General features: G+C 37.3%; 1 protein-coding gene and 1 pseudogene across 1 annotated transcript in view; one reads left to right on the forward strand and one right to left on the reverse strand.

The window, feature by feature from the left end:
* The window catches only part of LOC127238325 (ubiquitin-40S ribosomal protein S27a-like), an 857,069-nt gene that overhangs the window by 101,698 nt on the left and 735,993 nt on the right, over window positions 1–19,378 (forward strand).
* Window positions 6,186–6,920, reverse strand: LOC127238294 (26S proteasome regulatory subunit 8-like; annotated as a pseudogene).

A 19,378-nucleotide genomic window follows, 5' to 3' on the forward strand; every position in this document is an offset into this window, starting at 1 on the left:
GGAGTATTTCAGGAAGATCAACCTCCAACAGGGAAAATGCCTCCATCAGATTGGCCTGTAGGCAAATGTATGGGTCATTTTTCTTGAATAATGATTGATGTAGGAGGGCCCACTGGGGCCACTGACACTCATTAGCAGGTGATCCAGGATTGTATAAGAAATTAGGCTGAGGAAACCATGGAAAGAAAGGCAGTAAGCAGCATTCCTTCGTGATCTCTGCTCCAGTTCCTGCCTCCAGGTTCCTAACTGGAGTTCCTGCCCCAACTTCCCCTCATGATGGACTGCAAACTGTAAGCAGAAACAAACCCTTTCCTCTCCAAGGTTTCTTTGTTTTCCTTCCTTCCTTCCTTCCTTCCTTCCTTTCTTTCTTTCTTTCTTTCTTTCTTTCTTTCTTTCTTTCTTTCTGCTCCTGTTGTTTATCATAACAATAGAAAGCAAATTAAGACATAGATAATATATGCACAGGAGATATATATTAAATACGTGATTCTATACTGTTCACAGCTTTGGGTATTCAGTATGGATTTTCCTTGTAGAGAATGGAGAACACTGTACATAAATATTCTTCAATGTACTATTCTATATTACTAAAGTAATAGACAAAACTGTTGAACATGTTGTGATGTTGATGAAAAGTACCATAGAAGATGTGTGCCACAGAATTTATGAAGAACAGACATAAAATGCCAACATTGTTGAATCTTGGTGGTGAATAGAAGGGTGTTTATTTTGCTATTTTTATTTTTCTCCGTGTTGAAATGTTTGATAAAGAAAAGTAAAAACCAGAGTCCATTAAGAAGAAACTGAACAAATAAATTATGGTCTTCGTATACAATGATAATTTTGTGCTTGTCAGATATGTCAAAATAAGTATTGGGTACATCTTCAGTAAGGTGATAAAAGAGAGAAATTTATTCATTCCATGCAGAGAATTTGCAGAGTTACTTTTTTAAATCATGAGACCAACTCTGCTTTCTTTCTGGTTTTCTCATATGTGAGCAAGCAGCTTTCCCTGTAATAGTGGACTCTATAATCTCAAACCTTTAGTTGAAAAACAAAAAACAAAAACAAAACCCCAGCAAAACAGAAAAACCTCCTGCTTCCCCTAAGCTAATTTTTACCAGGTATTTAGTCACAACAATAAAAAACTAGTATAGAAATTTGTACTGAGATAATTGTGATGGTAGCTAGTGTAAATCTGGCCATATAGATTATAGGATTTTGGAACTGGTTCATGGAAGGAATGCAGAAAAATTTAGAGCTGCGGGCTAGCAAAGCCTTTGAATGCTATACACATATACCTTAGTGAGCCATTTTGGTAGTACAAAAGACTAGAATTTCTACTGAAATTTAGAAATAGTATAAACAAGAATTCTACCAGTGCTGTGATCAAGGCAATTCATGTTGTATTTTGGCAATGAATTTGGCTCTATTGTGTCCATGTTTTGAAAATTTGTGTGAGGCATAAAAAAAAAAAAAAAAAAAAAAAAAAAAAAAAAAAAAAAGAGTAGACTAATTGTTTTAATTTCAAGCCAGTGGAACATTTAGGCTGTAAACTGGTTGTTGCTCAGTGCACTTATCCAGATTTACCATGAAAGGGAACAGAATGTAAAGCAGAAAGACATTTTTAAAAAATGTGTATAGTTTCATTAGAAAAGGAGTCTGAACCAATTAAAGTTGAGTTCAGGGGGACAGGGAATTCTTAGACCTTCAATTATAAAGATACAAAAAACGGGGGTACACAGGATACTATAAATGGTAAAAACTGGACAAAGCAAATCTGTAAAAGTATAGAATGGGTGAACTTGAACAGGAAAGCTGCAAGACTGACAGTTGTAGTCTCAAAAGAAATGAAGAAAAATAGAATTTAATGGATACATGTCTTTAAAACACAAATAGAAAATAAAACTGACCTAGCATTCTGAATACACTAGGAATATCTCTTCTTCCTCCCATTACTAGTGACTATTTTAACACCATCCTACTGTCCTGACCCCTATATTATTTTTAAGGATAAGTTAGTGTTTTCACACAATCAAAATTTAAATTTGTTTGGGAACATTTGCTAAATAAAATAAATACTAAGTGAAGTAGGAAAAATCATCTAGGAAACAGATTTGGAAATGAAGTAAAAGCAACTTGAAGAGTCAAAATTACACATTAATGGTTACAATATGTTGTGAGGTTTAAAATGTAGTAAATTAATGCACATAAAAACAAACTGACATCAGGAGGAGGTGTCACTTTAAAACACATTGGATTTCCAAATAAAGCCCTCTAGCAAAGCAAAATAATTTAAAAGTTCATGCCAACATTTTCTAAGAGGCCAAGTTGAAAGAAAGGTTTGAAAGGGAATAGTGACCAGCAGAAAAGAATGAATATTCTGGTGTGTCCTCAAAAATATGGGTGTAGGTGACAGCATAAAACTGAATGAAGGCAGATAAAAAGCATATACTACAATATGTTTTTTATTTGTAAAAGGCATGAAGGAGGAAGATTATTTTATGTTCTTGGGAGCCATGGTGGTGACTACTCTTGGATATGAAGAGGCATTCCCTGTTGGTAAGTTCACCGTGACAAGTGACTCAACTACACACTTAAATTATGTACAATTTTATATGTATATTTAAAGCCCACTACTTAAAAGAAGAAAAACACCAAGCCTGGAGAGCCTAAGCATTTCTAACACCAACCATCTATGGAAAACATAAGTTCAGACCATTCATGGCTCAACCTAGGTACTGGGAGAACAGCTACAAGTACTTGGGTTTTTCCTTCAAACTGTTATAAATTTTTGTTCCATCTTTATTTTTGTAATTGATTGGCCTTTGTCTTCTTATCAATTTGCTACTGTGAATGCGAGTTGATCTTTGGATGCCCTTTGAGCAGAAGTTGAGAAGGGTCTGACCACTTACCAATGCTTAAAGACAGGACACAGCCTGTAGAGTTCTCAGTGAGAATGATACATGCATTTATTGCATTTTCCATTCTATTGGATCATGGTTTGTCACTAGATCAAGACTTGTAGGGCTGGCTTCCTTTCCTTACCCTAGCCATTTTATCAATGTGAGTAATGGAATAGAAATCCAATTTCTTTTCACATAATTTCCTGATAGGATATTACATAAAACTAAATTTTGTGTAATAAAGACAGTTTCCAAATAAAGAAAAGTTCTGCTCCCAGAAGAAAGCCTTCATTCCTTTTGTTGTATGGAAAAGGTGGAGAAAGACTAAATCTACATGACCTAGACTTTGGAAGACAGGTTCTTGTGTGGGAGGGACAGAGAGCTCCATAGGAAGAGGAGGGCAGGAAGCCAAAGAGAGGAGAATCTGAGGAGGGTGAGCCCATATGTGTCCCCAAAATGACATTCAGTTATTTTTTTAGTTCTTCCACAGAGGAAGATTGTCCAGTGAAAAGTAGGAGGCTCTACTTTCACTGGCCTGACTAGCAGCCACATGTCCTCATCAGCCTTCATTCAAGTTTATTCTTTATTTTTTAATAAGAACTTTATTGCTTTTCTTGACAAATAATAGTCCATTAAACACCGCGTTTTATCTGTTAAACAGTTTATTAACATTTGGATAATTTCCATTTTTCCATTAAGAAAAATGCATAAGTATTCTTATGATAGTTTCTTTGTGAACCTGTGTTTGCATTTCTCTTGCATGCATATTTGCGAATAGGATTGCTGGAACCTACAATAACTCACCGGTTTTCTTTCTTAGCTTTTCATCTAGACAATTTCTATGCATTTGTGAAGCTGTTGCTTTAAGATAAATTCCAGTAGGAAATTTCCCTTGACTACCTTATACCCAGGATAGGCTGGGGTTCCCCTCAGAAAGTCCATCTTTCTCATTAACACTGAGCTCTAATCTGATCAGAAGCCATCCCATCTCATGCCCAGCACACCCTCATTGTGTGAAATAGAATTGCTTGTCAAAAGTTTGTTTGATGAGACTATTGATAGGGAATGAAGGTAAACATTATCTTGAGATCATCTGCTTCAGAATTAATATACTTACCTTCTCATTTAAATTCATTTTCCCTGCATTCCCACAGGTTATTTAAGAAAATCTGACACGACACCAGGATTAGTGTTACCAATGCCTGTATCATATTGAAGCATAACCTGTTTGTTAAGAAAAGAGATCTTCCATAAGTGGACAATGTAAACATTAAGAAATGAAGGTCTTAAGAAAACTGGATTCCCTCCTGCTGTCAATGCAGCTTTACTTCTAGGGCTTTTGGTGGGCCTGGAAGAGGGCCCTGCAATACATGTCACCTTCTCTGAAAATTTTACCACCAGGGTACCACAGGTTCATTTTGAAAGCCTTTATCTAAACTAACATCATGATTATTTAGTGTAAACAAATTAAATATGGATGTTTTTAAAAGACTCTGAAGTTAGACATGAATTTAAACATTGGCCCACCAAAACAATCTGGGTGTCCTAAAAGAGACTTGTGATCCTTTCAAGTCTATTCCTTTACCTGTAAGTGATAAAGGGCCACAAAGAGCCCACATTGTAGAGTTTGTTACAGACATTAAATTAAATAATGTGTCCAAAACAGAATTCAACACAAATGAAACATAATAGCTAGTTCGGTTGCTATTAGTATTACTTTATGATTAGTGTTAATTCATAGACTGGTAGACTATATACACAGTGTACACTTTGAAAGGGGTTATATACATTTTCCTTAGTAAAAAAAAGTATTCCCTAAATATGAATTAGGAATAGCTATATGGACACTGTACTTCTATAGGTAATTTCCCAAGTGAAACTTCAGTGGCCTTAACAAGTTTCCTTAATGTAGATTTCCAAGTGTCTCTAGAGCAGTCATTTTGGAAGAATCTTGGTCCGAGGAATCAAGTTTATTCTTACAAATGTCCTCTGACATGTCTCTGTTCACTTTGGAGGGTCTAGGAAAACTGTCTAGTGGGTCCTAGAGGCCTCCCTTTGCCTTGCTACAGGCATAAGTGTTGGAATTTAGCCTTAGTATGCTCCAGAGGGTATTATCTGTGAGAGTAAACCCAGATAGCAACATAGAGATATAGCACCTAAAATGAAAGACAGTGACAACCCTACACAAATTTCTGGACCGGCAGACACTGATATAGAGACCTCTTACTGCACATATTCTCATCCCAAGTAATCAGATTTATTCTTCTCTTTTCTAGGGTTGCTTATAAGAGACACAAAGGCAATGAGGAAGACTACCTCTCTGATACAGATGGGTAGTTAATGTTGCTGGATTTGGTTTGCTACTAACTTAGTTTCTATTCCATTTCTGTGAAGAGACGCTATGGCCACTGTAAGTAATAGAAGAAAACATTAAATTAGGGGCTTGTTTACAGCTTCTGAGGTTTAGCCCATCATTGTCATGGAAGGGGCACAACATTGCATGCAGAGAGTCATAAAGTAGGAACAGTAGCTGAGCGCTTTATACCCTCACCTGCAGGCAGGGATGGGGTGAAGTGCAAAGACAGAGATAAAGAGACAGAGACAGGCAGAGACACTGGACCTGGTTTGGGCTTTTGACTCCTCAAAGCTCACTGCAGTGCCACACCTCCTCCAACAAAGCCGCAGCTCCCAGTGCTTCCAAACAGTTCATCAACTGGGCACTAACCAAGCAAATATATGAACTTATGGGGGCATTTTTTATTTGAGTCATCACAGCTACCATCTTAAATATTCTTGTTTCTTGTTTTTTGTAGACAGAGCCTCATTATATAGACTAGGCAGGCTTTGAATTTATAATTCTGTTTCAGCTTCCCAAATGGCATGCATTACCACAGTGGAACACATGCGTATGTCAATAATACTAATAATACTAATAATAATACTCATTAGTGGCTATATTTATTTCATTTAGCTTTGGTTTCTGGTTAATACTGGCCTCATGGCACGAATAATAATATTTATTCATGGCTATATTTATTTCATTTAGCTTTGCTTTTGGGTTAATACTGGCCTCAGGACACTATTTTGGAAGTAACTGTGATGAAATTGCATCAGTTTTTCTTTCTGTGTAATTCACCAGTGAAGCTGTCTAGGCCACAGCTTTCCATGTTGAGTTTTGTTTTGATTCCCACTTTACTTTCTCCTCTTCTCTTCTCTTCTCTTCTCTTCTCTTCTCTTCTCTTCTCTTCTCTTCTCTTCTCTTCTCTTCTCCCCCCCTCTCTTGATAGATGGAGCATGTTCTCGTGCCATGACAAACAGCTCCCTCACCATCCTAGCACTTTCCCCAATAAAGTTCTGTACCAGTTCAGAGCGAGACATACAAATAAAGGTACAATCCATATGATGAGCCACAGCACGGGCAAACAATCTCCTTCCAGTGCCTGGGGGTCCATACAGGAGCGCTCTCTTTGGTTGTGCAATGCTGAGCAAAGAGCTCAGGGTGCTTCACCAGCAACTCAATCATTTCTTTGATCTCTTTGATCTGCTTGTCCAATCCATCAATCATCTCAGAACTTCATTCAGTCTGGCACCTTCTTCACCATCATTAGTGACACCAGAGGGTCCATCTTATTAGGTAGGATATTATGCAGAGTGTAGCTATCATTCCCTAGAGCAACTCCGCAATTGGGCATCACATCATTGATGTCAATGTTTTTGTCCACGTCAACAATAAATTTGCCCTCAGGATGGACCTTGACCAACACCTATTTCTTATCCACGGCCCGCGCTACTTCTCCAACATAGGAGCCCTGTTCCTTCAGCACAACTCTTCCCACAAGAGGCAAACTTTTTTGCATTTAGCACATTCTTCTGTGCCTAAAGTCTTTGGCGATTCCGGGTCTTAACATTTACAATCAGCTGGAGTTCTTCAATCTTAGACAGATAATACTGGCGGAATTCACTGCTTGCCTTCCCCTCTTCCAGTCCTATCTGCTCTGGCCCATCAAGCGCCATCTTCCTTCTTTTGCAGGGACTGCTCCCCCATCTAACTTTTTTTTTTTTTTTAAACTGTAGGTTTATTTAGATTACTTTCTTTATTATAGGTTTATCAAGATTCTTTTTTCATTTTCTGGAGTCAGTCTTCATAGTTGGTACCTTTCTAGGAATTTGTACATTTTACATAATTTATATAATATTTTGGAATGTAGTTGGTTATAGTATTTACTTGTACCCTTTATTTTGTAGGAAGCTATTTCATCTGTAATTTCAATAATTTGAAACATCCTTTTTCTTTTTCATTCTAGCTGAACTTCTTCATTTTGTATTATTGTCCAACAAATAGCTTTTAAAAGTTTCTCTGTTGTCCCTGTTCTTTATATGCTGTTTAATTTCATTCTGTAATTTCACATGCTTCCTTTCTGTGTTTTAATTTTCATTTGTTCTTTTCTTTCCAGAGACCTAAGATAAAAATTTGGGCTTTTGATGATCATTTTCTAATTGTTTTTGTGTTAGCAGAAGTTGAAACTGGAGTCTTTTGTATGCTAGGAAAGCACTGTACCCCTGAGCTCCACTCCCGGCCCAAGATGCTCTATTTACGGTTGAAATTGAATATTTAAGTTTACCTATCTATCTATCTATCTATCTATCTATCTATCCATCCATCCATCCATCCATCCTATTATCTGGTATAGTTTATTTTGTTTGCTGATAAATACTATGTCCAAAAGCAACTTGGGAAGAAAAAGGCCTATTTTTCCTTACACTTCTAAGCAACAGTCCATCATCTAGGGAAGTCAAGGCATAAATGCAAGGTAGGAATCTAGAGGCAGGAACTGAAGAAGACACAGTTTGCTTTCTGTGGCTTGCTCAAATTTCTTTCTTTTTAAAAATTATAATTAAAAATTTGAGATTACAATATAATTGCATAATTTCCCTTTTCTCCTTCAATTCTTCTAATGGATGATTCCCCATTGATATCTCATGTTCTATTTTCTTTAATGGTTGGTACATATGCTATATAGTCATATATTCCTAACTCACAAACAAAATCTGTCCAGTCCATATCATGCTACCTATATGTACATGTTTTCAGGGCTGACCATTGGTATTCGACAACCAATTGGTTTTCTTTTTCCTGGGAAGATACTATTTATCCTGTTGTCATTATTCCTTTGTTGCCCATAGTTCTTTGTCTAGAGTTGAGGCCTTGGAAAATTCTTCAGGGATAGTAAAGTCATGGATCTTGGAGGAGAACCTGCAACTGCCACTTTACTAGTTCAGTATAAGCACTGACCATAGATATGGGTAGTTCTTGCCCCTCATCAAGGAAACTTATCTTTGCAACAGATGGAGACCATTACAGAAAACCACAGTTGAAGAAAATGCAGAGTTGTGGAGCCTAGTCCCAAGTGGTAAAACTATAACACAACTTCTGCAACTAACGGCTATGGATTATTGTTGAAGGGGCTTGTAAGAGCCAGGTAAACAGTTGGCTATGAGATTGTATCTCCTAGAAATGTCAGAGAAGCTACATTCATGAAGTCTTACAAACATGGCTACCTAATCATGACATGAACAAGGAAGACACCAGGAGACATCTTAATGTGGAAGTAGGAAAGTTCAGGGTTTCTTTTGTTGTTGTTGTTTTGTTTTTGTTTTTTCAACCCAGGACCATCTGTCTAGGCATAGCACTGCCTGAGTGGGTTGGGACCTCACATGTCAATCATCAATCAAGAAAATACCCTATAGACATGGATGGAGGCATGTCCTCAATTGAAGTTTTTCTCTTCTCAGGTACCTCTAGTTCGTGTTGACTAAACTAACTTGTACAATATCCAATAAATTTTATATGTTACGTCTCTGTTTAATTCAGCTTAAAATAATCTCTAATTTTCTTTGAATTTACTCTTAGTCTTTGGAGGTGTTTTTAAAATTAATATACATCAAACATTTAAAATTTCTTTCTGTTATTATTTTCTAATTCCATTCCACTTTTGAATTAGATTATATTTTGTATGATTTTAACCCTTTAAAAAGCAGCTTGTCTTATGGCAAAACCTGTAGGATGGCCTGACAGATTTTTTTGTGTGTGCACTGCTGTTTTTTGTTGTTGGTCAAGTTTTATTTCCTCATAGATAATTTGCCTATGTTTTTCTATGGACTATAAGAAGTTTAATATTGAAATCTGTAACCGTTATTTTTAGACTATTTTTTCCCTTCATTTCTGTCAAATTTTGTGCAATGATTTGATTTCATATTAGTAGATACATGTATGTTTTCTGCCAGCTCTAGTCTAAAAAATAAACATAAAAACCTTGGTTTCTTATCTAAGCCTCTGCTATAACAGAAGAGTTTTAGTGGAATTTCCCCACACTTAAGCAACATTATCTGAATAAATACTTAAACTTTTGGCCTTTAAATGAGGTCAGCTCTACTGAGACCATGGTGCTTGTAGCAAAACCATCAATCTTGAGCAAATAAGGCAAGCCCAGCTTATTGATATTAGTTGTGAAATTGAACAAATTACCATACAAAAGTTCTAGTTCAATGTAGATTGCTTCTAGTGGTTCTAGTGGGTTGTTCCTATATGTCAGTTCATAGAAAAAAGGAATTTCACAAGGTAATGTTTAAAACATAATTATTAATAATAATTCTTAAATTATAAGCATACAAATTATATAATGGTTTCATTAATTTTATTTCTTGATGCTCAGGCCCTTTTGTTACTTGTTTTACAGATTTTGCTTTAAAAAAAAAAACCACTCATTTTCATTGTATCTAGGTGTCTCAAAACAACTTCATTCATTTATTCAAAATTCAGTAATGAGAAAAATTGAACTAATAGCTGAGCTTCTACCTTAATAATGCTTAATAGTATGCAAAACCTCAACTTAGTCATGGCAAAATATGTAAAGTTATCTTTTATAATGTAATTTAATCTTTCTTTTGTTCACAATGATATATCTTCACTAATTAACTTTTTGTTTATAATAGAATAATACTGTTAACTTTTATGATCTCTCTGATACAACAATCTGCATCAGGAGTTCATTTGTTTCCATGTTGAAATGTTTACTACCATCCGTGTAAAATAATAGAAGATTCAGGAGATGAAATCCATTTCAAAAGATGATTATGGTAAATAATCATCCTTTTGAAATAAAATTTTGTTCTATTCATAGCTAACTCTATACCAAGTACTAACAACCTTGACAGTTGAAGGGATGCATTTTTTACAATATTTTAATTCATGGAGCATTTCTTTAAAGAAGCAGAGTATTTAAAAGAAAACATTGTTTACTTACCTTTGAATTTACATAATTATTTTTCTGAAGAGGAATTGAGTCTATAAAAAAGTAACAAGTAGGTTTCTTGTCTTGGTTGGAGTATTATAAGAGATATGGAGGATGTTTTGGATTACCAAAATCAAAGTTTGCCTTCAGTAGTTAAAAACAAACTAATGGTTCTTTCATACACATTTGCTGAAAAAAAAAAGACAGCATGTTTTTAAATTTGAGGGTGTTTCAAGAATAGTGGATGTGACCAGCCACATTGAACCTCTTAGGAGAGAAAGTAGGAGATACCCTTGAACAAATTGGTATAGGAGACCGCTTCTTCAATATAACTCCAGGGTAACAGACACTGAAAGAAACAATTAATAAATGGGACCTCTTCAAACTTAGAAGCTTCTGTAAGGCAAAGGACACAGTCGACAAGACCAAACAGCAGCCCACAGACTGGGAAAAGATTTTCACCAATCCTATATCCGACAAAGGGCTGATCTCCAAAATATACAAAGAACTCAAGAAACTAGTCAACAAAACACCAAATAACCCTATTATAAAATGGGGTACAGAACTGAAGAAAGAATTCTCAATGGAGGAAATCAAAAAGGCTGAAAGACACTTAAGAAAATGCTCCACATCCTTAGCTATCAGGGAAATGCAAATCAAAACAACTTTGAGATACCATCTTACCCCTGCCAGAATGGCTAAAATTAGACACACCAGTGATGACTTATGTTGGAGAGGATGTGGAGAAAGTAGAACACTCCTCCACTGCTGGTGGGAGTGCAAACTCATACAGCCATTTTGGAGATCAGTATGGCGGTTCCTCAGGAAAATGGGAATTAGTTTACCACAGGACCCAGCAATCCCCCTCTTAAGCATATACCCAAAGGATTCACATCCATGCAACAAAGACATCTGTTCAACTATGTTCATAGCAGCACTATTTGTAATAGCAAGAACCTGGAAGCAACCTAGATGCCCCTCAATTGAAGAATGGTTAATGAAAATGTGGAACATCTACACAATGGAATACTACTCTGCAGAAAAAAATAATGGTATCTTGAAATTCGCAGGCAAGTGGATGGCACTTGAAGAACCCATCCTGAATGAGGTAACCCAGTCACAAAAAGAGGAACACAGTATGTACTCACTCATATATGGATTTTAGACCTAGATCAAATGATCACCAGCCTATAATTCACATCACCAGATGAACTAGGATACAAGGTGTATTCTAAGAGATTCATATAAAGTCCCTCACAGAACTGGGAAGGGACAAGTCCCCCAGAGCTCAGGTGAAGTGGGGGAGGACAGCGAATGGAGAGAGAAGTAGGAGAAAATGAGGGGGAGGAAAGGAAAACATGTGCGACCAGGAATATTTAGCCTGGTTAGGAATAGAAGATAGGAAAGAGAGAGAGAGAGAGAGAGAGAGAGAGAGAGAGAGAGAGAGAGACAGAGACAGAGACAGAGACAGAGAGAGAGAACATAAAAGAGGGAGCCAATATTGGTTTGAAGATAAAATTGAACACAAAGAAAGGTCGAGCAAACTATAAGACTGCTCCCAACTAACAAGTTGAGCTTACGTGGAAAGGCTATCATAAATGCCCTTCCTAGAGAGTGAGATCAACAACTAAATTCTCCATGGACCCCTCAACTAATGCCTGTTGAAAACAGGATCAAACACCCATACATAAACACTGAGTCAAACTAGAACCCAGATGCAGATGGAGAGGACAAGACCATGCTGCAGAAACACATAGAGACAGCTTACCTGAACAAGGAGGAGCTAACAGCCACTAGACTGATAGCTGGGAAGCCAGCATGGGACTGACTCAGGCCCCCCTGATTATGGGTCTCAGCCAGAAGGACTGAGCAGTCAAAGAGACCTCAGACAGTGGAGCCAGGATGTATCCCTGGATCACAAAAGAACTTTGCGAACATATCCCATATGGAGGGATAACTGCCTTAATCTAGAGACAGGAGAGAAGCCCTAGTCCCTACTTCACAGGACCTGTCAGATCTACATGACCCCAACTGGATGGCACTCCCCTACATATGGAATTGGGGTGGGGGGATGGGAGGGAGGGTGTTTAGAGTGCATGTGAGAGGGCAGAGAGGGCAAAAAGGGAGGGAAGGAGGGAGGGAGGGCTGGGGGGAGGGAGCGAGGGAGGGAGGGAGGGAGAGGGAACTGGGATCAACATGTAAAATAATATATTAAACTAAAAAAAAATGCTTTGACTCCAAAATTTAAGTTGAAGGACAAATTACTGGGGAAAAGGATTTCTATTTTTGTTTCCACAGAAAATGAAAAGATGTGGATTCCTTCCAAACTAATGTGGTTTGATCATGCTAGACCACCTGAAACAGGGTACAAGCTGATCCTACATTCAAAACAGCTGGACAAAACAGCCCTACAGACTACAGCCAGGATATCTGAATCTTCTTCGATCCCCCAAGACAGCGCCCCTTACCAGCAGGAAGTAGTTTGGAAAGAACGACGCCCAAATTCCCAAATATTGTGTATAAATGTTTGTTTTCATTTAATTGGACTGTTATATAAAATTAAATAAAATTAAAAAAAAGAATAGTGGATGTGAGAAACAAACAAACAAACAAAAACAAACAAACAAAACACCTTTTATCCTTCCTTGGAACAATGCTGATTTAAGGGAATACTTTCACAATCACCACTTTGTGAGGATGGGTGGTGGGTTTCTGCAAACACCTGGACTAGCAGAGTATAGGTCTACAAAAGGCAGGAAGGAAATCCAGTTCAACATGACTCAGTAGCTGGTGTTGCTTCAAAGCTCTAGAGTTTGACAATGGACAATTTGTCTCAGGTTTATTTAAGAATAATACAATTTGGAAAAAGAAGTTTCCTGGTGTAACACAATCCCTTGTGCACAATAAAGCATAAGATACAATTACATGAAAACTTCCCAAAGTACAAAAAACAAAAAACAAAACAAAAAACAAAAAACAAAAACAAAAAAAACAAAAGAAAACCCTTTTGCATAAAATGGGTTCTACAGATAGACTACACATGTTATCTATCTTAAGGGCCTGGGAAGGATCTGGTGTGGTTTCAGTCATACAGGTATCACAAAGGTCATCTAGGCTATTGACCATCTCTGGTACTGTTAGTAAGAGGTGGAGCAGGTCTGGCTTTGCCCTACAGGTAGCACAGTGGTCTCTTGGCTATTAAGCACATTCATCCTTAGCCTTCTGACTGGAAAACAGATTATGCATTTTTTTTCCATTAAAGAGACAAGGGTGTGTAATCAACATTCCTGGTTTCTCTAGTGCCTATCTCTTCATGATCAATAGAGAGGATACAGATGTGGTCTGAACAGTACTAAAAGGAACTGGAGTACAAGGTCTGAAGAAAATTAGGCATTGTTGAAAACAGGAGCAAACACCCATACATAAACACTGAGTCAAACTAGAACCCAGAAGCAGATGGAGAGGACAAGACCATGCGGTAGAAGTACATAGAGACAGCTTACCTGAACAAGGAGGAGCTAAGGGCCACTAGACTGATAGCTGGGAAGCCAACAGGGGTCTGACTCGGACCCCCCTGAATATGGGTCTCAGCCAGAAGGTCTGAGCAGCCTAAGAGACCTCAGACAGTGGAGCCAGGATGTATCCCTGGTGCACAAAAGGACTTTGCAAACATATCCCCCATGGAGGGATAACTGCCTTATTCTAGAGATAGGAGAGAAGCCCTAGTCCCTACTTCACAGGACCTGTCAGATCTACATGACCCCAACTGGATGGCATTCCCCTACATATTGTATTGTGGTGGGGGGTTGGGAGGGGAGGGTGTTTAGAGTGCATGGGAGAGGGTAGAGAGGGCAAAAGGGAGGGAAGGAGGGAGGGAGGGCTTGGGGGGAGGGAGGGAGGGAGGGAGAGGGAACTGGGATCGACATGTAAAATAATAATAAAAAAAAAAAAAAAAAAAAAAGCTTTGACTCCAAAATTTAAGTTGAAGAACAAGTTACTGGGGAAAAGTATTTCTATTTTTGTTTCCACAGAAAATGAAAAGATGTGGATTCCTTCCAGACTAATGTGGTTTGATCACGCCAGACCGCCTGAAACAGAGTACAAGCTGGTCCTACATTCCAAACAGCTGGACAAAACAGCCCTACAGACTACAGCTAGGATATCTGAATCTTCTTCGAATCCCCCAAGACATCGCCCCTTACCAGCAGGAAGCAGTTTGGAAAGAACGACGCCCAAATTCCCAAATATTGTGTATAAATGTTTGTTTTCATTTAATTGGACTTTGTTATATAAAATTAAATAAAAAATACTCTATATGCAAAAAAAAATAAAAAAATAAATACTGAAAAAAAAAAAAAAAAAAAAAAGAAAATTAGGCATGCCAATACCTAATCATTTCAGGAGAGAATTTTCAAAAGTACCCAAACTCCCTGAGGATTTATTCCCAGCTAAAGGTTGATGGGGGAGAGAAAAAACATTTTTTCTTCAGAGGCATACCAATCAATAAGGTACCCACACTACTGTAAATGAATTTTCACCCATGATCCTGTAAACAGCTCCAGTGAAACTCACTGCACACAATGCACACAGAAAAAAAAATACATAAAGTAGAAGCAAAGCTAGATGGAAAGAGGAAGAGGATTAGTGGAAATGGGAAAGAAATAAGAGAGGGCAATAGGGCACAAATATGATTAAAACATGTTATTAATGTATGAAAATAAAATAAACCTATCATTATAAAGTAATACTTGCTAATAAAATATTTTTCAAAAAGGTTATGGAGGCTGGGGGATGTCTCAGTTGAAAGTGCTTGTTCAATCCTGAATATCTGAGATTGGCTGTCTAGTGCACATGCTCATATGTAAACCCAGCACTATGGAGACAGAGACCGGAGGACTACTCGGGCTTGCTCGCCAGCTAGTCTAGAATCAGTAAGCTTCATGCTCACTGAGAGATTCTGTCTCAAAAAACCAACCAGCTGCTCTGCCTAGCTTAGGCTCATGTTTGGCTAGCTCTTTTAAGTTAATTCACCTTTTTCTCTATCTACATTTTGTCTTGGGACTTTTTATTTTTCTTTCTTGTATATCTTACTTTCACTTGCTTTCACTTCTCATGTCTGACTGGCTGGTGGCCGCCAGGTCACAGGCATCTCCCTCTCTTTCTTCCTTGTTTTCATCTTTCTTGCTCTTCTCATTCTTCTCTAAGGTTCCTCCTCCTACATATTCTCTGTTCCTGCCAGCCCTGCCTATCCCTCTCTCTGGATTTTGGCCACTCAGCTTTTTATTAGATCAATTAGGCACCTTAGGCAGGCAAGATGAAACAAATGCAACATATCTCCACATAATTAAACACACATCCTTACATCATTAAACAAATGCAGTAGACACAAATGTAATAACACCTTCACACAGTTAAAGTAATATTCTGCAGCATAAGCAAATGTAACACATCTTTGCCCAGTTAAAATAATATTCCACAACAGGAGAGTAATTGAGAAAGACTTCCAATGTCAATTTCTGGGCCTTCTTACACACACACACACACACACACACACACACACACACACACACACACAATGGGGAGGGGGAGACAGCCAATAGGTTTGGTAGACATGCTTATGCTTTGCTTTAACTCTGAGTAAGCATTATTTATACTTGCATTCATTTCCACTGAAACAATACATGATTTTATTAACTCTTTAACTTACAGAAATTCCTTCAAAGATGCTCTTTTGGTTTCTGAAGCCTTCTTTGGATTTTATTTGGCAGCTGTATAAACCAACTTAATTATGAGAAAAACATTGTGCACACAGCGGGACATTTTCCCCCTGATTACTGGCAATCATGAAAAGGTGAGACATTGGGATCTTGATAACCTCTGTAGCAGCAACCAGAGCTCTTAACATTTCTTTGTTATTGTGTAGATTTCATCCTGGCACTTGAAAGTTTGCTCACATTTTGCGAATCTGAAAATACTTATGCTAGCAGCATGCTCACACAGTTTTCTGAGCCCAGTGACTGAGTGGGAAGACATTAAAACTTCTGTGATTGTCTTATCTTGAGCTTATCATCATCATAATAAAAAACATTGCTACTTTATCACATCCATTGGAGGCATTGAGAAAATTGTATACCTTTTCAGCTTTCTGTAATTTTGTTCTGACTTTCATCTGACTTCCAGTCTCCAATACTCAATAGCAATTGCTTATTGTTGAAAGTGATCTTGACTTTTTGTTTTGCATTCTAGGGAGTGATTACTATTTGAATTAGTGGAGAAGACACTTTCTTACCTAATAAATGTTCATTGTCTAAAATTGCATTACAAAACTTCCATATAGGTTTTGGCATTTGAGAGTTCACAGATACATGTGTACTGAATAGAAATTGATCAAGATTTGATAAACCACTATATCTTAACCTGCTCTCTACTGAGGGTGCCACTCTCTAGTCTAAATTAACATGTAATAGTCAGTTGGAATAATTGAGAACTTGTCTGTGTGTGTGTGTGTGTGTGTGTGTGTGTGTGTGTAATGTGCAAATTTGTGTGTGTTCACCTGTGAAAGCTAGGGGGCAATGTTAGACATAATTTTTTTAAGATGATGTCTGCCTTGTATTTTGAGACAGGATCTTGCATTGGCCTGAAACTTGAAAAGTAGGCTAGACTGGCTGGCCAGCAAGTCTCAAGGGATCTTCATGTTTCTGCCACCCCAGATCTGGGATTATATGCCACCACAAATTCTTATGCTTCCATATAAAATACATTATCTACTGGCCTATTTCTCTAACCTCTTGGTTAAAAACTTTTAAATAAACAATAAATTAGAATTTACACTTAGCAAAATTGTCCTGCATGTTACCCATAAGGAAGAACTGAGTTTGTCAATGAAGCCAGAGCTGATCTTACTGGAGATTTTGGGAAGTATGTTGTCCAAGAAATGATACACCTTTGTTGCTGTATTTGAAGATTAGCACTGCTATTCACAGGGTAAAGAGTGAGGTGCCCAGAGCAGGGTGATTGATGAGTGGCTTTTGATTTGAAGGCTGGGCCTGTTTCTGATGGACTAACTCCATAAGTAAAACAGCACAGTGAGATTGTTGCTGTCTGGCTGGGATAAGATTATGTCATTGATTCAAAGTTAGTTTTGTCCAGAACAGTTGCTTGTTATTATTTGACACACTAGGAAGAGATAAACCTTTTTATCTCTTAACATGAAAGGTATTTTTAATGCCCAGGCTCCTTCTTAATGCCTACCCCTACCAACTCCCCCATGTCCTCCATTACCCTCAACGACATAAAGGGTTTCCAAGATACTCATTTATAGAGGAAAATGTTTAACTGGCATTTCTTAAATGGTGTAGGGTACAGATTCTGTGGCAGAATAGAATGCCTTAAGTGCTGAATTCTTGCAAATAATTGAAAGGAAATTCTTTTCACTGAATATTTAGGAAGCTCTTATCAAGCTGATACAGGATGCAGGACAAAATCAGAGACATTATGTGTCCTGGACGCAAAATCCTTATAAAAAATAACTGTGATGGTAGAGGGCAGACATGGACTTTGCTAAGAGATCTCTGTCCCAATATTGACCCTTAAGACAGAGTAAATGGACCTTTGCTTCCCACTGTCTTTAAGTCTGTCTAGGCTGACCTGCCTCATGACCCTTTGGCATGGAGTATTTGAGTTCTATCAGTACTCAAGGACGACAGCAAGGCAAGATTGCATATACATTTTTATCCTAATAATAATTTAATGTACCCTAGGCTTGTGAACAATCAGAGTTGATCTTGCCAACCACATTCTTTTCTCAATGGGAATTTAATTTCAGCTTTTACAATTTGAACTTCATAGTCTTCATTACATTCAATTTCTTTCCTTCTGCTTGTTCTCTATTCCTAAATCTATTGATTTATCAAATAATTTTTTATTTATTTTGTTTAGTCTACTTTTCTTTGATTTTAATATGAGCCTCAAATCAGTATGAATTAGAAGGGATTTATAGTTTGTATCTATAAATCCTCTCCTCTTCATGATATATTTTCTGTCTTACTATTTCTGTTTTTGTTCCTATTGAGAGTTCTGCCTGCAACTTGGTATTTATGGCAAGCTTGTCTTGAACTCACAATTCCTGCTTCCATCTTCAAAGTGCTGGGATTCATACACAGATCACTGTCTTTAATATTTTTCTTTCAACCCTGTTCAAGTTTTCTTTTCTTTGAAGCGTTATCTCTCGGTGCATCACCCATTTGTCTATTTATCTGTCTGTCTACATTCTATCTACCTATTATGTATATATCTTCTTTGTCTACATATATCTGTCTAATCATCTGTCTGTTATCTATCTACCTGTTTTTCTGTGTATAAAACATTTTTTCCTATTCTGTTTTGTCTCTTTCATTACCAAGCAAACCTATTTTCTGATTCCTCTCTGTGTAATTTGAATTTAATCTCATCATTTTTGAAGGAATCAGCCAAGACTAAAAGCCTCTGCTTTGTCTTATCCCCCCTCTCTATTTATTTATGCTTCTACTAAGGTTCCAATTTTCTATCCTGTATTTTGTTTTTGGTCTTTGTTCCAACTCACTACAGTTCCTGATTCTTGTCCTCTTTGTTGTCATGGAGAACCATTTCTTTTCTTCATTTCAAGAACAGAAGCTGAATTTCACTTTAGCTATAGGTGCCTGTTACATTGAAGGATGGATGACCACAGGCACCAAGTATAGTCTTGACTGTTAGTTATATACTATGCCAGAGGGATGGTCCTTGTTTTCTGTGCTCTTCTACTACTATAAAATATAAGGCTTCTTTATTGAATGGTACCCGGTTTTCCGTTTTGCTTCTTTATATCTTTCCTGTTGGAGCTAAAATCCAGGGCCTTGCACATGATATCCCTGGGCTTTCCTCCTGCTATGTGGGCCGATTCTCAACTCAGCTGCATGTTTTTTTTTTTTTCAACAAAGAATTTGCTCTATATTTTTTGACCATAGCTATGAACCTACATTACTTTAATGTAGAAAAAACAATGTCTGTTAAAATGTCTCACAGATAAGTGGGATCCTTTTCTCAAATTAAGGCATTTGGGTATTTTATATGAATATTTCAGTTTTCATAGGAAAAATGTTTCATATTTTCTATTTCTATGAATATTTTGGTAGATATCCAAACCATATTTCCCAAGATATC

Source organism: Phodopus roborovskii, unplaced genomic scaffold, assembly GCF_943737965.1.
Source record: "Phodopus roborovskii unplaced genomic scaffold, PHOROB, whole genome shotgun sequence".
NCBI classification, from domain to species: domain Eukaryota; kingdom Metazoa; phylum Chordata; class Mammalia; order Rodentia; family Cricetidae; genus Phodopus; species Phodopus roborovskii.